The following is a 19,151-nucleotide window of genomic DNA, read 5'->3' on the forward strand; positions in this document are numbered from 1 at the left end:
ATCGGAGGTCATCTTAAAATTCTACCCACCACAAAGCAAAGTTTCCTAATTACTGTTTAGGACAGTGGAAATCAGGCCGGTAACAGAGTACTATGAAGGTGCAACAAATAGCATGAAGGCATTCTGATACAGGAAGATACATTATTAAATTAGAAAAATGTCATAAGCAAAACAATATAAGCCTATATTTATCTTTGTGTAAGAGTTGGAGAAAATAAGGACTTAAGGTGATTTATTTATATTTGTGTACATTTACATAAAGAAACGCTGATGGAGTTCCCTGATGGTGTAGCAGGTTGAAGATCCAGCATTGTTGCTGCTATGGCATGGGTTCAAACCCTGGCCCAGGAACTTCTGCGTGCTGAGGGGCTACCTGGAAAAAAGAAAAAAGAAGAAACACTGAAAAAATATACAAGACATTTTTTTAACTTTGGGAAATAGTGGGATGTTGGGCAATGGGTGGATGGAGATGGGTGGGAGTAAAATCTCTCAATGAATACTCTTCAATACCATTTTGATTGTTAAATAATTCAAATGTATTATTTATTAAAACTAGACTTTAAGATTAAATGAGGCAAACCTTTATTTTTACCTTTTATTGGAGGCCCTGGCTGCGTGAGAAGTAAAACCATGATTAAAGCATAGTCCCTTTTCTAAAGTAGCAGACAGTGTTCCAGTGGTCAAAAGTCAAATCCAGAATTGACTATAATTCAAATAAGGGAAATGTCATAACAGAGAGATAAGCAAACTCTATTGTGGGTTTTAAGGGAGAAAGTGATTTCACCCAGTACCTGCATAACCTAGATTTTTAGTCAGATATACCCTTCTGCTAGAAAGGGCAGTTTAGATCATTGTCTATTGATCCATATAATTCAAACTTTCACATTGAAAGAACAAGAAGCATTACATCCCTCAAATCTCATTAGGTATCATTACATCATTGATTTCCACATATTGATTAGAAGGCGATATACAGTTTACATGATTTAAAAAAATAAGTTCTTGTAAAGCATGTGTGTGAAAGACAGAAAATTAGATCTGTTTCCTTTATTTTTTGTTATGAACTGCTACACAAAGAAAGGTTGTTGGTAAATTGGAAACAAGACATGCTTATCAGATAATTAGACTATCCGAACTCTCCTTTTCTACTTTAGGCTATTATTATTTTAACCTGAATTTCTTCTTTAGTTATTTTAAATTTCCTGTATTCACTCATATTTTGAGAAATAGCAAAATAAGTCCAATGGATTTTCTTGTGGCTTGCTTCTGCATTTCCCTCACATTGCTGCTCAAAGCTCAGTTCTGCAATGAGAGTGTATTGAGAATACACTCAGCTCCCTGAATGCTTACCTGCTTTTTGTATGAAACTGTTACATACACATTCTTACTTCTTTACCTTCTTGTCTCTTCCATCACCATGTGTGGTCCATGAACAAAGCAAGGACTTTATTCTCTTTGCGCTTGTGCTCAAATGATCTAGGTTAATTCTCACTTTCCCTTTCCCAAGGAAGTTTCTGGCAAATATTAAAAGAACTAAAGCTCAGGGCATTTTCTCTGTTTTGCCAGAATCTGCCCCTTTCTGGAAGCGGCATGAGGACGGTTTTCAAGCCATTGCCTAGCAAATATCCAAGGGGAATAAAGTGCCATGGTGCACTTCTTATAGTGTAATATATAAAATAAATATTTGGTCGTGGTCCCCAGTTCCTGGCACTAAGCTCCTTGCAATTTACTGTTTCATGTGATAATGAGGTGACTCTTAGTGGGTCCCTACATAGCTTCAGGATGGAGCTTTTCCTCCAGAAAAAGATATCATATGATTAGAGTGTTAGAACTTTCAGTCCCATCCCCAACTTTGGAGGATCAGAAAGTAGCTAGAGACTGAGTTCGACAATTAATTGTCAATGATGTCATTGCCCACTCCATTTACTATTAATAACAGGAGTCAGGGAGCTTCCTCTTCAGGTTGGTGACTACATCACTGTGCTGGGAGGGTGCAGTGACGGAAGAGGGCAAGGGTTCTGCACCCCCACCCCCTGTACTTTGCCTTGTGCATCCCTTCCATTTGGCTGATCCTAAGTTATCTTTTATAATAAATTGGTTTTAGTAAGTAAACTGCTTTCCTGAGTTCTGTGAGTCATTCTACTGAATCATCAAACCTGAGGATGGAATTGTGACAACGCTTGAATTTGTAGTCATCTGGGCAAAAGTGTGGGAAGCCTGGGCACCCCATTTCCAGCTGGCATCTAAAGTGAGGGCAGTCTTATTGGACTGAGCCCTCAACCTGTGGGGGCTGTGCTAACTCTGGGTAGTAAGTGTAAGAATTGAACTGAATTGCTGAACACCTTGTTGGGGTTGGAGAATTGGAGAATTGGTTGATGTTGGAAAGGACACAATATTTGGTTTTTGAAAATGCCACACATGCAGGCAATTCTGGCATCTCTATGAGGGGTTTCTCTTGGTGCCTCTCTTTAATTGTCTGTGGAAACACCCTCTTCTAATTATCTTTTTTCTCTTGGTAGGTAACTGTTACTTGGAGAAATTCCTCGAACTCCCTAGGCTTATACTTGAATAGGTAGATGGAGGTTATGTGAGTTTGATGGTTCAGTAAGTCCTGGGGGCATGTTTTTGGTGACTTTCTCTTGAGTGAGCTTTGAGATTTTAGCTGCAATTCCAAAGAAACATAAAAAGTCCTGATCTCTATCCTGAAATGAGCAAATTCATATTTAAATTTCTTATTGTACATATTTGGTTGACTTTAACTTTGGAAGGACTTTGTGAAGGATTTTACTTAAAAGAATGTCAAAAATCCATACTAGGACCAACTAGATTTCTGGACAATATTTGAAAGATAACTCTTTAGAATCTAGGACAAGCAATGGAGTTCTACTGTACAGCACAGGGAACTATATCCAATCCCTTGGGATATACCATGATGGGAGAAAATATGAGAAAAATAATGTGTGTATATATATATGTATGTATGACTGGGTCACTTTGTGTATAGCAAAAATTGGCATGACATTGTAAATCAATTATACTTTAATAAAAAAAGATAGATAGCTCTTTGATTATTATCTTTGGAATTCTTGAAACTATAAATTATAATTAAGTCACAATTAAAGACAAATATATTTGATACACATATACATGTGTACATATATTGTTCAAAATAATTACAAAAATAAAATCCTATTGACAAGGTAGAGATATAACAAAAATTTGGGATTATATAGTAATTTTAACTGATATTAAATTGACCTCATCATTTTGGAAGCAAATATAAAATAGGTATCATACTGTTACTTAAGTCTTTTTTTGTCTTAATAATAAGAGACCTGCCCTGCTTCACCAGAATTGACAGATACCTTAATGGGATTGTAAGCCCATTTCCTTTTGTAAGAGATGCTGAAGACAAGGATGAAAAGATTCGGTAATAGTAATTTCTCAGAAAGAAAAGAGGATAATAAAAACAACATTATCATAAAAGAGTGCTTTACAATCCAGGAATTTATACAAACAATATAGATAGATAAATAGATAGATAGAAAGAAAGAAATAGATATAATCAAATCTGATATTCATAGAAACTCTGTAGGGTACAGATGAGAGATTTCATTTTGCAGATGTTTACAAAAAATTATGTAATTTTCCCAAAGTTGCACTAGTTGATAATAGTTAGAACTAGATTGAAAAAAGGTCTTTTTGATTCTCTTTGGAGGTCATGTCCCACTTCAACTATATCCTCATTTTTTTTCATTTTTTATAGCAAAATTTCTTGATGTATCCATTTGTATATACTGTATTCTTCAACTTTGATCATTCCAACTCATGTTAATCTGACTTCCATGATTACCATTCGATTAAGCACTCTTCATCATATTTTGTATCTTAATAACCATTATCTTGCGAGAGTGAGTGGTTCATTTTTCTGTCTTCATTTTACTAGATTTCAACAACATTTGAAATTTATGTGAAGGCATTAAAGACAGCAAAAGGAAAGAAGAAGTCACTAGTTAGGGAAAAATGAAAGCCAACAAAATTTATTACCACAGAAGCCAGAAGAAGAGAAAGTTCCAAGAAGAAGGGCATCATCTGTGCACAAGTTTTAAATATTTGTATGCCATACATCTTATTTATGGGTACCCTTTTTTTTCTTTTTAGTCATAACTCTTTTGTTAGGTAATTTCATCTAGCTTTATGGCTTTATATTCAATATCTCTGCTGCTGAATCCTACATCTATTATTTTCACCTCAATCTCTTCTCTAAACCCCAGGGTTATGGGCCAACTCTATGAATTATCTATTTGTTTAATATAGATACTTAGTAAGTATGTCAGTCACTAAATGTCTAAAACAGAGGTCTTGATTCTCCTTCCCAGCTTAATTGTTCCCCAGTTTTTCCTATCTGAGTGAATGTCATTCTCACTTAGTAACTCAACCCTGAAACACAGGAGTCAAACTTTGTTCCTCAATTTCCCTCACCTCTGACAAACATCTCTAAGTTCTATAGACTCTTCCTTTAAAATGTCCTAAAGTTGTCCACTCTTTTCTTGCTCCAGTGCTACTATTGAGTGTCTGGTTGACAAATGAAAGAGCTTCTTAACTGCTTTCAGTGTTTCTGTATTGTTCCCCTCCTAACCTGTGCCTCTGCTAAACCAGCCTCTACAGGGTATGCATATGACATGTGTTAGAATCACATTCTGACCCTCATCTCCTTAAAAACCTCCCATTACATGCAATTACTCTTATAATAAAACACAAACTCTTAGCTTACAGAGCTCTCTATGATCCAATCCTTGCTAATCTCTCTGCCCTTATTTTATGCTCCTCTGCCTGGAACACTTTTCCTAGATTTCTGAGTAGCTGGCTCCTTACTACGCAGTCTTGGTTTAAATCTCTGCTCCTCAGAAAAATATTTTCTGATCACTCAATTTGAAATAACTCCATGTAACATCACACTTTTATTTTTATCACAGTGCAATTGTCACTTCTTCATTTTGCTATTTGTTTTTCTCTGTGTTTCCAATGGAATATAAGCTCCAGGGTAAGATGGATCATATTTGCTTGTCCTTTGCTATATTTACCAAAGAACTTGGAAAATAGTAGGCTTTTAATAAATGCTCGTTGAATGAACATATGAGTCACTTGATAAATGGATAGCCTTTATGTGTATTATAGAAAAAATTATTGAGGACTTCTTGAAATAGAGGATATTTTAAATTAATTAATTTTAAAAATAAACTTTATTACTTTAACCTAATCTAGGCTAGGTTTAAAAAAAGAATTGCACAGGAAATCTGCTAAGGAACAAGCTTTAAGGAACAGAAGACAATGAATTGCAATTATACTATTGATTACTTTTAGACAGGTAAATGCTTCTAATGATCTTTAAGTAATTCTTTTAAATCAGATATATATTTCCTCAGTAATCCCTTTTGTACACTTCTTTGGCTTGGAAACTTGATTTTTTTACACTTGAGATTTACAAGGATATAATTTACTAGTCTATGACTGAATAATTACACATTTTTAATTAGTAGAGTCTGAAATAATGTGATTCATGTAGCAATAATGAAAATTTAAAATCCTGGTATATAAAAGATGTTTTCTGAGTATCTTAGCTCATTTTCAGCATGTTTCTTTTATTTTAGATGTATTAATTATAGAATGATAAAAATAGGTTTTAAAAAGGTAAATATCAATTGATCTTGAGAGACTGAAAGTCTTTAAGATCAGGTTGTGGAGTTCTCATCGTGGCACAGTGGAAAGAAATCTGACAAGGAACCGTGAGGTTGTAGGTTCGATCCCTGGCTTCGCTCAGTGGGTTAAAGATCAGGCGTTCTGGTGAGCTGTGGTATAGGTCACAGATGTGGCTTGGATCTGGCGTTGCTGTGGCTGTGGTGTAGGCTGGCAGCTGCAGCTCCAATTAGACCCGTAGCCTGGGAACCTCCATATGCCGTGGGTGCGGTTCTCAAAAGACAAAAGACATAAATAAATACATTAAAAAAATAAAATTTATGAGTTATAAAAAAATCAGTTGTGTATCTAGCACTATGTTATTTTACCAGCATATCATTCTTATTGTTCATAATCTCTTGGTGGCACTATAATTTTCCAATCTTATAAAAAATTACTTAAGTTTAAGACTAGTTAAAATTCTCTCAGACCATTTTATTCTTTCTGCTTTCCTTTCACAAATATGTGTTGATCACCATTATGTTCCAGGCACTGGTCTTGGTACTATATGCATACAATGATAAGTTGTACAGACACCATGAGCTTAAATACATGTACTTGTGCTCTGAGACAGAAGGACAAGCAACAGGCTATAACTAGTATGAGGAAAGGATTAAAAGGCTTCAATAAATGCGCTATATATAAAAGGTCTTTCATCCTGAGTGAGAGTGAAGTCATACAGTTAAGCCTGGAAGAAATGACACCACATTTGAGACTTTAAGACTGTTGAATAAATGTTTTCCAAGTAATATGGAAAGGGGAAAATGTTTTTGACAAATGGGTCAAAGTTCAAAGGCCTAGAAGTCAGAGGGAATGATGGAATGCAGAGCATTGGGGAAACTCGAGGCAGTTTATCATGGCTTTAGATTAGAATATGAGTGGGGTGCTGGCAAAAGATGAAGCTGCAGATCTGAGCCAAGTCAAATTAACAGGATCTTAAGATGTATCTTGGGTCTGGATATAGCCTGGGTAAAGATGGGGCTCTGTCATCTCTTGGCTGTGATATTTATTTGCACGCTGACTCCTTTTCATCAGCTCTAATGTTAATAATACAGTAGAAACTCTCTCAGGAAGTTAAAGTGATCAATAATAAAAAGTGATATGTGCAAACTTAAGCATTTGATTATAACTTAAATACATACTCATTTACCAATTTGTTGAAAAGTTAAAAAAAAAAAAAATTTCTTTTAGTATAGGTCTGCTGATTGGGCTTTTGTGAGGTCTTCATAAACCATACCTGCAGTGTTTCTTCTTTGATTTTCAGTATTAATTTCTTTAAAATAAGAGAGCGCTTAGACACTTGTGAAGCAGTCTGTCTGCAATCTTTATTTTCGTTTTACTTTATTTTAAATGGCTGCACAAATATACAATTCAATAGAATTTCTTTTTATTGACTCACCTTTATTTGAAAAAAAATATTCTACTTAATGTTTATGGAAAACAACTTTCTTTCTTCAGGAATTTCTTTTTTGGTTTACAAGTTACTTAACATAATTTCAAAATAATGACAGCTGAGCTTAAAAGGTTCAGGATCCAACTCAACCAGTTCTTGGTAGCATAAAACTCAAATGCTGGGTGAAGAAAGAACACTCTTCAGTACTCTTTAGTATTAAAGAGTGGCTCAGTGTCCATATGTATTCAATGTGTGATGAGCACTGCTGATTATGTTTCATCGAAGGGTTGGAGAATGTCAATTTATCTAGGGAATCCTTTACATGAAAGATGTGCAAGAAGGTTCTATCTTATAAAGTTTATGGAAGGGCTTAATAGAATGCAAGCAAACAACTAATAGAGCGTCACCTGAGTAGTAAATGTTTAAAACACACTACTGCCACCTTGTATTTAGATTTGTCCCTTTATAAGAGAGACTAAACAGCTTTACTTTGGTATTTGTTTCTAGGCCAATACTAGCCCATACCATGCCTCTGTGGGAATTAGGAGAAGCACTCCATTGGAGCAGATGAGGTCTTTCAGGCCCTGGGTTTATGAGAGGAGCATATTTTTGTGTGAATTAGAGAAACAATGTTACTTCTTCCAGAGGCATGTCCTGACCTGTGAGCTGGATGTCAGTCCCTTCTTGTCCTCTTAGCTGGATGCCTTTGTGAATTTAACAATGGCAGAATTCTCCACTGCAGGTCTGGATCACAGCTCCAGTATGCTGAAATGAAAGTACTCATGTTCCAGGGTAGCTCAGGGTTTGTGAGTGGATCTGCCAAGTTTAGGTGATTCGGTCTTTCCTAGAGCCAGAAAGAGAAATCCTTGCTTCCTTCAGGTGATTGAATCTATTGTTTTCTGTTCATATGTGTGCAACGAGTTTATCTTTCCATCAGTATTTTCACTGGAAGTTCACATTGGTGAGGAGGCTTTTTATCTCCATCTGCCTTGGATGGAAGGGATAGTAATTAAGAGTGGATGAGGGAAGACTCACCAGCTAACAAAAAAGCACATCCATAATGCATGATGTTTCTCCTACAAACAGGATGACAGAAGAAAAGAAAAGTGTGGATTAGATATCAGCTTCCCATATTTTTCTTCCTTCGATGGAGAATTGAATAGCTTACCTATACATGGTCTATAGCATCAGTTTACATATAAACATATCAGCTTGAAGAGAACGACCCATCCTTTTGGTCCCTCCAATGTTGGAGATTTTGTGAGGCAAAAGACATTTAATTTCACATAACTTAAACTTAAGTTTCAGCCATCCTCCTTCTTGGGTTTCCTGCTAGTACTCAATTCAGGCTGAGAAAATATCAAGTGGGATCATTTTATCACTTGGAAACAATGTGCACATGAAATGACATGTTAGTTGAGTTATCACTTGAGCTTAAATGATTTTTCTCCCCAGTACTCTGGGTACAAACACAAGGCCTTCAATGGGAAACACATACTTCCTCACTGAGCCCCTCTTTTGCTGAATACTCTGCTTCTTAATGGGGTTCTCTTTGCTGGGACTTATTCATGGCAAGGACAGACATTTTAAAGGACATGACAGACGTAAAGGATGGACAGTTTTTTGCTCTGCAGAATTCTCAAGGAATCAGAAGCCCTACCAACAGGTACTACAAACCCTGTAGAGGATGAAATATGTTGATGGAAGGGGCTGGCTTGCCTTATGACTAGGGGAAGACTTTCAATCATGTTATGGAAAGCTATAAGCAAAGATGAAAATAATGTGGGGTTTGTTGATAAATGCAGGACTGCCAAAAGAACAAACCATCAGTAAAAACAAAAGGGATTTTTTTTTTAGATGGATTTAAGAGAGAATGTTGCTTTTTCAATTTAAAAAGTGTTAAGAAAATAGATACCCTGCATACTGTTTTTCCGTTTTTACCTTTATCTTGGTTCCAATGTTATCTTTTCTCCATTTCTTATATTTCCAATTTTATTCTTTTTAATTAAAAAAAAAATTTTTTTTGGTTGCACCCCTGGCATATGGAAGTTCCCTGGCTAGGGATCTAATGCTGCAGCTGTGGCAACACTGGATCCCCAACCCACTGCAGCAGGCCAGGGATTGAACCCACATTTCCTCAGTGACCCAAGGCACTGCAGTTGGATCCTTAACCCATTACACCACAGAGGGAACTCCTCCAATTTTGCTCTTTCACAAAGGATTTCCTAATCTGCTTATCCAGAAGTAATGCTATCTTGTGTGTGTGTGTGTGTCTTTTTAGGGCCACACCGGTGGCATATGAAATTTCCCAGGCTAGGAGTTAAATCAGAGCTGCAGCTGCTGGCCTACACCACAGCCACAACAACACTGGATCCAAGCCACCTCTGCGACCTACACCACAGCTCACAGCAGCTCCAGATCCTTAACCCACTGAGTGAGGCCAGGGATTGAATCTGCATCCTCATGGATAATAGTTGGCTTGGTTATTGCTGAGCCACAGTGGGAACTCTGAAGTAATGCTATCTTTTTTTTTTTCTTTTTTAGGGCCTCAACCACAGCATATGGAAGTTCTCAGGCTAGGGGTATAATTGGAGATGCAGATGCTGGCCTACACCACAGCCACATCAATTCCAGATCTGAGCTGCATCTGTGACCTACACCACAGTTTGCTGCAATGCCGGACCCTTTAACCTACTGAGAAGGCCAGTGATGGAACCCACATGCTCATGGATACTAGTCAGGTTCTTAACCTGCTGGAATTCCCAAAGTAATGCTATCTTGATCACTACTATCTGCTCTCTCTTAAGATACTTATGTTTTCTAACTTAATTAGACTAATGTGTGTATATATCCTAGATTTCCTAAGTTGTAAGATTCTTGAAGGCAAGATGAGGGGCTTAAAAGACATCACTTTTGGAAAATGTTCCACAAAATTTGGAGTAGAACATGATCATAGCATTTTAGATGCCAGCTCCTGAGCGCTATAAAGATAACATGCTCCAGGGCAAGTGTATCATATCTGACATAAAATTTTAGGAAATCTTAGAAATGTCTTCGAAAAAAAGAAAGCAATGATAAATGGAACATAAGGTTTATGTGGCGGAATTCTTGTCATGGTACAGTGGAAGCGAATCCGACTAGGAACCACCATGAGGTTAAGAGTTCCATCCCTGGCCTCTTTCAGTGGTTAAGGATCTGGCGTTGCCATGAGCTATTGTGTAGTTCGCAGATGCAGCTCAGATCTGGCATTGCTATGGCTGTGGTGAAGGCCTGAAGCCTGTAGCTCTGATTAGACCCCTAGCCTGGGAACCTTCATATGCTGCAGGTGCAGCCCTAAAACCAAAAAAAAAAAAACAAAAAAACAAAAAAAAAAAAAACCATGCTGGCAACTGAAACTCATTATAATGTCAATGTGAAATGACAGAACTTGGAGTGAAACTGTTAAACCAGTCTTTTGTTAAGATTTTTTGATAGAAAAGGCAGAGGTAGGAACAAGTTGGGAGGAGACTGGAGGGAAAAAACATAGAAATACATTGCAGGCACATGGAAATCAGTTCTACCTGTGGTGTACTAAAATGAAGGGTTGACTCTAAACTTAATGCTACTTCACAAGAAGTGCATATTTCATTAAAAATGTGTAGGAAACAAATACATATGTCAGTTCAATTATTTTGGTCAGAAATAATATCATTTCTCATATGAGTAAAATATTGCCATTGAGTCATTTATATAGCACCATTGCTGGTTAGATAACTTTTATGGGAGGTTCCGGAAATTCTCTTGTGACAGCCTCAAGTTAGTAGCTCAACTGTCTTATCTAGGAGAATGAAATGGTGGAAAGCTCATTTTAATGAAGACTACTTAGCTGCAAAAATAGAAGTAAATCCAACAAGTGTAAAAAAGGAGGAAATGCTTGTTATGTTGACCCAGGTGTGTCCCTGCACAAAGGCAGAAAGTGTACTGGTGACTCCAGTATATGAAAATATGAATTGGCAGTATCCAAGGGAGAAATTGTTGTGATGTTTCTGTGGGACTCCTGGTCTCTCACCTTATCTTCTCCTTTCAAGTCTATTTGAGTTTTCTTTTTCTGCTTCTCTGGGCGTATAATGGAAGATCATTTCCTTACAGATGCCAAATTTTGCTGCTCTCAATTCAGCTAACAGAAACCAGCGTTTCTCTCTCAATAAAACAAACTTCTAAGAGAGACAATGTTAAGGGTCCAGCTTAGTACACACCTTGTCCAATCAGATAAGGTCAGTGAGTGTCAGGTACTGCAAACTTGGCTGCCAAGGCGGTCACTTTGGAGAGAAGTGGAGTTCTTCATGAAGGGGGAAGGGCATGTGTTCGAGAGAGAATTTAGAATATTTTCCACTCCTTTTATTTAAAAAAAAGTTTATTTATGTATATATACACACACACACACACACACATATATATGTATATATATTTTTGAGGACACACCAGCAGAATATGGAGTTCCCAGGCTAGGGGTTGAACTGGAGTTGAAACTGAGGCCTATGCTACTGCCATAGCATTGCAGGATCTAAGCCACATCTGCAACCTATGCCACAGCCTGTGGCAATGCCAAATCCTTAACCCATTGAGCAAGGCCAGGGATTGAACCTGTATCCTCAAGGATATTAGTTAGGTTATTAACCCATTGAGCCATACAGGAACTCCTCCACTCCTTTTCACCTTCTGATGAGGGCACGGTCATCTGGGGAAATAATTCTTAATGGATCAATAAAGCAGAAAGTTCGGTGTCACTGTAAGCTATTCCCAAGTGCATAATACATGGGTGTATAGAAATGTATATTTCCTCTTACTGCCCATACTGGCATGTCTCAGAAATCTGATAATGAGTATTGCAAAATCTACCAGTCTCACTGGCCTCCCTTCAGTCAGGTAAAGTTATCAGAGATGCAAAGGCATGCATGGGGAAAAGGCCATTTAATGATGGGGGCAGAGGTTGAATTGCAGAAGATGCAAGCCAAGGAGTGACAAGACTTGCTGGCAAACCACCAGAAGCTAGAAAGGTGCAAGGACAGATCCTCCTCTACAGCTTAAGAGGGAGTATGGCCCTGCCATCACCTTGATTATGACTTCTAGACCCCAGAGCTGTGAGAAAATGCATTTATGTTGTTTTAGCTGCCCAATAAGTGGCGCTTTATTATGGCAACCCTAGGAAACTAAGACACTATCTAATAGGAAAGACTATAATTTCATAGTTATTGCTGGCTTTGTGTAATCATTTTTTAGCAATATCTCTTAAAGGATGGCTTTGGACATACTGCTTATCAGTGTAGAATGACAAGAATTTATAGAGGTGTAATCTGGAGAATTGGATGAGAAAATAAGATGGGAAATTGAAGGGAGTTGAAATAAACCAGCCAGATGGTAAGAGGTTGAAACAATGGGGAGTGGGGAATGAGGAGAAAGAGCATGTTGGTGACAATTTTCAAATTTGCCTACTTGGTAAAATTTATTTATAAACCTACAATCAACTCTACAGTGTTTTTGTGTCACTCCCAGACATGCAAGTGTAGCAAAACATTTGAGTCATCGGACAAACTCATTCCTGAGGTCAAGGAACAAGGAGATACTCTCCTGCTTTGCTTCCATTTTCATACTGTTAACATGTTCTTTTCCCATTTTATTTTGTGCCACATTTTTTTTTTTGCATTTTTTTGGGATAATTTATCTGTTTAAGATGGCCCCCAATCACAGTGCTAAAGAGCTGTCTGGTGTTCCTAATTGCAAAAAGGCTGTGAAATGCCTTATGGAGAAAATGAATGTGGTAGATAAGTTTCAATCAGGTAAGCATATCATGTACAAAGAAGGACAAAAGGAGAGATTGCGGCATCAGATTTATTAGAAGGTCATGGCTTCATTAAGTATTCCTGTTGTTGCAAGATTTGACCAAAGTGAACTTCAAGTGGCTTTTTTATTTCATTCATTCATCTACTTAAGAAACATTTTTAAAGTCCCTACTTCATATTGCTTACTATTGTAGACACCAGAAATACATCAGTGAATAAGCTGACCAAGTTCATGCCATCATGGAGCTTACATTCTAATTGAATAGTCTAAAAAGAAACATAAAATGAATAAGGTAAGCGTGAGGGCAGGGACAGATCTTCTCTGATCATCACCACGCCTCTCTGAGGAAATGAGTTTTAACTTGGACCTGCAAGGTGAGAAGGCAGTCACAGGAGACCTGTACACAAAAACAATCCAGGTAGAGGGATCAACAAGGTCAAATGCCTTGGAGGAGAATAAACTTGATGTACTCCAGGGACAAAGTGAGGCCAGTGTGGCTCAATGAAAATGCATTTTGTTTTACTCTAATTGCAATAAGAAGCCACTGGAGGAAAGTTTTGGACTTGATATAAAAACTCTATTTGGTCTGTGTTGTGAAGAATGACTTTGGAGGATGTCATTGAGAGGACGTGACTGCCTGTTGAGTGGGACTTGGGCAATCAGAGGCTCCTTACTCCCTTCCTTGTGCTTGGATATACCCTCTGCCCACAGCTGGAGCCATTTTCAAGGATGCAGCCTTGAGAGAGCAATTGTTGTTAAGACCATCTGGATGGTATGTGTGATTAAGCCCAATTAAGGCTTCCATATAAACTTAATATTCTGGCAGGTGGGTGCAGGTATCTACTCGTCTTGCAGTCACCCAAGAGAAGCCTCGTAAGTAAGTTCTCTTGCTTATTAAAACTGCCACCTACCAATCTGGGGTGGCTGCCTCTTTTTTCAGTCTCTCCTTACCCTCTGTGTATGGGGGCTAGTTTGTGAACCAAAAAATGGTCTGTGGGTTCTTATGAGTAGTAAGGAGACTGGGAATGAGAGAAGTCATTGGACGTGTTGCAGATGTCCAGGACACAGATGACGGTGACTTGGACTAGAATTACAGTAATGGGGACAATGAGAAGCAATTAGACACACGGTATATTTTAAAGATAAAGCTAATAGAAATTGCTGATGGATTGGATAAGAAATTGAGAGAAATCATGGGTTAATAAATGTATCATTATGAAAAAGACACTTTTGTAGGTGCCATCAAGTGAGCATGAAAGGCTCTAACCCCTTATGGCCTTTGTGTCTGGGGAGCTCCCACAGAATCACCCCCATGTGCCTCAAGTCAAGACTCAGGGCCCTGAATGAAAGGAGCGCAATAGAAGTCATAATAGAAATCATTTCTCAGGTTCTTTGCGCCAAAATATCCTTTTCCCTTGATAACCACATAGAACATGGGCTGGGTGAGTGGGCGGGATTCTGTTTGTCTCTAAGCAAGTGTTTTAGTGCTGCTCTAAGTGTTTTAGTGTTGCTCAGTTGTATATTGGACATAACTCTGTAGATGGGTGACCCAAAAAAGCACCACTGAATTTGTTTGAAATGTGTGACTCTGCCTAAAAGCCTTCATCATGTTAGCCTTGTTATTCTGATCCCTCCTGTAAATTAGCCTCCTTATTGTTTAATTATCTCTATAGGGTATAATTGCTTCCTTCAACCTCAGTAATGTTCCAAAGTCTTGATGGAGTTCATGAACTTCAGAACTGGGCTCCCCAGAGGTCAAAGAGCCCATAACTCTCTCAGTCCTAGAGAATGAACCCACCGCACCTGCACCCTCTCACTCCTTTTCATGTCCCAAATGTTCAGTTGCCAAAACATTTCCCCTTCCAAGTTTAAGCTGATAAAAGTTTTCTCGGTGGATTTCTTTTGATCTTTTTCTTTTCTCTTCAACTCTTTCTTATTCTTTTTCATTCCCCTTCTTTTCTTCACCCCTCCTTCTTTTTCTTTTCCTTAATTATCCTCTGCTGACGTGCTAGCTGGGTTCCAGCTGTGGGATACAACTCTTAAATTGATCGCACATCCTGTTGGTCTCTTTTACTTTCCCAAGAAGCAAATCCTACATCTCTTTTTCTCAAGTGAGGTTGCTGACTCCATGTATATTCTACATCTCTCAGGCTCTGAGACATGCTGTCACAACTGGTAAGTTTCACTTATTAACAACACCTGGTCAGGCAAGCATTTACTGGTCTCTTTGTCATGAGGTGCTAGAAGTTCTGGTGAAGTGAGGACCAAGGGAGTCATTCTCAAGATTATCTCATTGGTTATCAAATACTTGGGTTCTTCAGATGAGTCCCGCCTGTATGCTCTCCAGCAGGCACTCCTAATCATTTATGATGGCATTTTCCAATGCATGCAACAAGTTCCTCAGGATTTATTCTATGAAAAACAATCCAAGGTCACTGCCTTTAGAAAATGCTCGGTTAAATGAAACACCAATGTTTTTTAATAGCACTTCTTCAATTTCCAAGTTTTTAAGAATTCCCTTTTTATAAAGAAGATGGCCACAAAATCCCTTTAAGAAATATCTCATGGGGAAAGCAGTCTACTTCCTGCTGTTCCACAATTATCTAGTCACCTATTCCTTTTGGGAAAGCACAATTTGAGGGAACTCAAAAGAGAAGTAGTGAGGACGATGGGAGTAATTTAGTAAATTGATTACTGCCGTTCCTAAGGGTCGGCACCATGTGTTCAAAATGAAAGAGGGTCGTCCAGGAGGTGCATTACCTAAGTCATTTTCTGAAAGTAGTTTAACAAGAAGGGGTTTCCTCAAATGAAAAAATTTGACCTTGAGTGCAAAGAAGGTTTATGGATAGTTGCTAATTGCTGAGGCTTTGAGCTCTGACTATGGCTCCCTTTGATTTTGGCATTGTTATTTTCTCATAGCAGAGAAAATGGCTTAATTTCTTTACCCTTTTTGTATCCCTAATAAATTTGCCCCGAGGACAATGAGAATTGTTCTTTTTTTAGGATATGCTGAGAATTAAACTGTGGCATTGCAAAAGGTTGTCCAGAAACAAAAATTCAATGTTTATTAGCATTATACTTGTTGTGCACTATAGGCCCTGGCTTATTTTGGTCACTATTTATAGTGTTAGGCTGCAAAAGTTCTTGTGCCTAAGGGCCAGCTGCTGATAAAGTATAGGAACGAAGTCTAATAAGTACTACAGTCATGTGAAGGAAGAGAATAAAACTAATAATCTTATTGGATTTTCAAAAAGAATGCTTCTAGAATAAAGCCCTAGGCAATGCAAAATATAATAATAAAGGATAAAACTGTCATGCAATTGACTTTATAATGATTACTTGCTCTACATATCAGTATTTTAGCCTATGACTCAGGGGTTCTCTTGGATCTTGGAAGATATCCCGAATTCATGGTTGATACACTTTTTCACCCAGAAACACTCAAGACTCCTGTAGACACTCATAAGTTGTATTTGATTTTGTGTCAGCCACGTTTATCTTGAGATAATTGTATTCACTGCCTATACTGTCCAATAAAAAGACTGCTGCTTTCTAGAAATCTGTGGAAGGTAGATTACCAGACAAAGCATTTCTTCATTTTTTAAAGTTATCCTACCAATATTAAGTGTCTCTGGGTGCAGGCACCGTTTCGTTGTTGTTTTTTGTTGTTGTTTGTTTGGGGTTTTTTAGGCCAGACCTGCAGCATATAACAGTTCCTGGGCCAGGGATCAAATCCGCACCACAGCTGTGGCAATGCTAGATTCTTAACCTGCTGTGCCATAGTGGGAACTCCCAGGCCCTGTTCTTGATACTTGGAATTCAGAAAATCCAAGTATTTCTCAATGCCATTTTCTGACTTGATAATGCTACTGCACAAAGACTGACTTATTAGAGTCATTAAAGCAAACACTGACTTCAAAAAGGCAGAAGTGTAAGGGAAATATACTGGTTTAACTTCGCTTATTAGAGGGGTTCTGTGTTTGGTTTTAAGCTTGCACATGGCTTCTTTACAATAAAATGTTACTTTCAGATCTGTATTTAATCACTGTGAGAAAATATAGTAGTCATCTCTTGGGGCTACACAGATCCTCTTTCTGGATTACATGACTCTGACCTCCTGGCCAGTTTATTGATCTAAAAGAAAAACTTGACCCTTGGAGTTGTGTCCAAGGAAATGGTAGTACTCTAGACTAAAAACATGGCCACCGCTTCAAGAAATATATTTCTTAAAGTTGGACGAGTGGCAGACATGTTAAACAGAATATCAGAGGCAATTTAAAGTCCAACTACTTTGCGATGTTCAAAAAGACAGACTAAGTTTGATTCATAATTTAAACTGGTTTGAGTATATTGGACAAAACTAGAAAAGTGATAAAGATTTCAAATCCACAAACAATAATATTTAGTTATTGATCCTTTACTAACAACTAAAATATTCCCCTAGACCCACCCATGGAGAATCAGGGTGGGTCCATTGCACAGATCAAGCAAACTAAAGCTAGAACTTTTATTTTAAAGTGTTAAAGCTGAAGTAATTGATCCTCAGGAGGTAGTCAAGGGTGAGGAGAGTCGTAATAGAGAGTCTGAACTGTGTACACAGAGCACAAAGGCCAAGACAGAAAACCCAGGTACAGTAAACAATCTAAAGAAAAACTTGACCAAAGACAGTTTATTAAGTAGTAAGTCACCAGTTGTTATAAGAAAGAGGAGAGGTTAGAAGCAGCATAAGGAGTGTTCTAGATCGTGTAGAATGGACCTGAAATATCATCAACGTTGTGCTTATCGTTAGTTTATTGAACTGGTTTAAAGTGACAGAATTTGGTTGGACAAGTTTCTATAACATTTATTGATCTAGTAAGGATTTGTCTTACTTCAAGTGAAAAATATTTAAATATCTCTGGAATATAAAGTCAAAAATTGAATTTATTAAAAGAATAATAAAGTTGCTAATATTAACAATATAACATTCAATAATATTACAATCAAAGGAAGAGCTAAATGACTAGAAGTCGGAATAAAAAGATAGCAGGCAGGTCCAGACCTCATGATAGTAAGGAGTCAATGGTTCTTTATTCTGACCTTTTACTACCTATCAATTACACTCTAGTTGAATTTAATCCAGTTCACCATTATGAAATTTCTGGTTTTACTATTACTCTTTCATTCCTATCTGTTCCATAACTATTCTCTTTTGGGTCTGATAAGATATAGAATATATAATAAATCTATTAATTATCTAAATTTAATCTATGAAAGTTTTAGATGCTTACATGTAGTATTTTAGAAAATCCTGGCATTTTGAGACTTACAAGGAACATGGTTTTGTTTCTTAGGACACAGGTTAAAAGTGGTTGAAGTATTCGCTTTGAATCTTTGAAGAAAGTTCAATACATTTGACTAGAAAGAATCATTTCATTTCTAGCAGTTTTAAGAAATATAATTCTTGTTTTCAAATGAATATATTTAAGAACATGGCCCCAAACTGAAAATATTAGTTCATCTGATAGACAGCATATTTGTTAGGACTGGCGTATACACACTGAGGGGTACGGAATGATGGGCCAACAGGGACCTGCTGTAGAGCACAGAGAACTCTATCTAATATTCTGTGATAATCTATGTGGGAAAATAATCTGAAAGAGAATGGATGTGTGTACCTGTATAACTGAATCACCTGGTTGTACAGTAGAAATTATCACAACATTGTAATCACTATACTTTAATAAAGCTTCAAAAAAATGAAAAATAGGAGTTTCCATCATGGCACAGTGGTTAACGAATCCGACTAGGAACCATGAGGTTGCGGGTTCGATCCCTGGCCGTGCTCAGTGGGATAAGGATCCAGCGTTGCTGTGAGCTGTGGTGTGCGTCGCAGACGCGGCTCTGATCCTGCGTTGCTGTGGCTCTGGTGTAGGCTGGCAGCTACAGCTCCGATTCGACCCCTAGCCTGGGAACCTCCATATGCCTCGGGAGCAGCCCTAGAAATGGCAAAAAGACAAAAAAATAAAAAGAAAGAAAAAGAAAACTGGTATAAAAAGAAAAGACTTTTCAAGAATAAATATAGTCATATAGTTTTCACAAGTATAGTTTGGGAAGAAATGATTTCACACCAGTCTAAAAACAATCTGTGCATTTTTATCAATGTAAAATGGTAAGAAGATTGATAAATTATCGGATATGACCCAAAGCTGGACTTCTATAA

The sequence above is a fragment of the Sus scrofa genome, chromosome 6 (genome assembly GCF_000003025.6).
Source record: "Sus scrofa isolate TJ Tabasco breed Duroc chromosome 6, Sscrofa11.1, whole genome shotgun sequence".
In the NCBI taxonomy this organism is placed as follows: domain Eukaryota; kingdom Metazoa; phylum Chordata; class Mammalia; order Artiodactyla; family Suidae; genus Sus; species Sus scrofa.